Source organism: Propithecus coquereli, unplaced genomic scaffold (genome assembly GCF_000956105.1).
Source record: "Propithecus coquereli isolate 6110/MARCELLA unplaced genomic scaffold, Pcoq_1.0 Scaffold72, whole genome shotgun sequence".
Lineage (NCBI taxonomy): Eukaryota > Metazoa > Chordata > Mammalia > Primates > Indriidae > Propithecus > Propithecus coquereli.
Window position 1 is genome coordinate 4,625,241 of NW_012153285.1, and position 1,251 is coordinate 4,626,491.

Here is a 1,251-nt window from a genome sequence, read left to right on the forward strand (position 1 = left end):
AGAGTTCTTGCCATCTACAGGAATAACACACTATTTGTTAAATGCTGTTTTGTTATCCAATTAAAAATTTAAAATAAGTGGCTTAGGTACTGATTTCTTTGTTTTAATTTCCTTTTGGATAGTATTTTTGTATACGTTGTTATGAAGGGGAGGGTTAAAGAAAAAGCTTAAAAAATGAGACATCGTGGCAGAGTTAGAGAAAGAAAATTTAGGCTGATTAGAACTGGGACAAAGGTATAGAATTTAAGAAAGGAGTGTGTCTTAATCCATTTAGGCTGCTATGACAAATTACCATGGCTTGGATAACTTACAAACAACAGAAATTTATGTCTCATAGTTCTGGGGGCTGGGAAGTACAAGGTCAAGGTTCTGGCAAGTAAAGGCCTGCTTTCTGGTTCCCAGATGGCTGTCTTCTTGCTGTGTCTGCACATGGCAGAAGGGGCCAAGGATCTTTCTGGAGTCCCTCATATAAGAGCACTAATTTCATTCATGAGGGCTTCACTATCAAGACCCAATCACCTCCCAAAGACCCCACCTCCTGACACCATCACCTTGAGGGTTAGGATTTCAACAGATGAATTTTGGTCGGGACATATATTCAATCCATTGAAGAGTGGTAATTATCTAGGTATGGAATTAGCAGGCAACAAAAGAGACTTTTTGACTATTTGTATATTCCTTGAGGATTTTCCTTTTCCAGTTTTATGTAGCCTCTCTACAATTGTGTCTTTGGGGACACCTTACAGGTGAGCCTAAGCACAGGTCCTGAAGGATACCATTTCAGGAAACTCCTTTGGATGTGGCTTCCAGTGGGCATGTCTTAAACCAAAATCTGCCTTCTCACAAGTTATCATGTACAACAGTAGATTATACTTCTACAATGTTTATGTTTATAAAATTCTTTGACAAATCTTACCTCATTATGATCCTGTGAGATGAACAGGGCATGGATTATCATATCCATCTTGCAGGATAGAAAAAGAGACGGGAGCTTAAGTGAATTGTCTTGTCTCCTTCGAGTAGAGCACGGTAAGGGTTAGAACATAGACTCCTCCCTCCCAAACCCAGGCTCATTCACCTCAGCTGCACAGGGCTTTTTAAGGGCATGTTTTAGGGCAGTGGTCCCCAACCTTTTTGGCACCAGGGACCATTTTCATTTTCATGGAAGACAATTTTTCCACAGACCAGGAAAGGGGGAGGACAGTTTTGGGATGATTCAAGTGCATTACATTTTTTTTTTTTTTTTTTTTT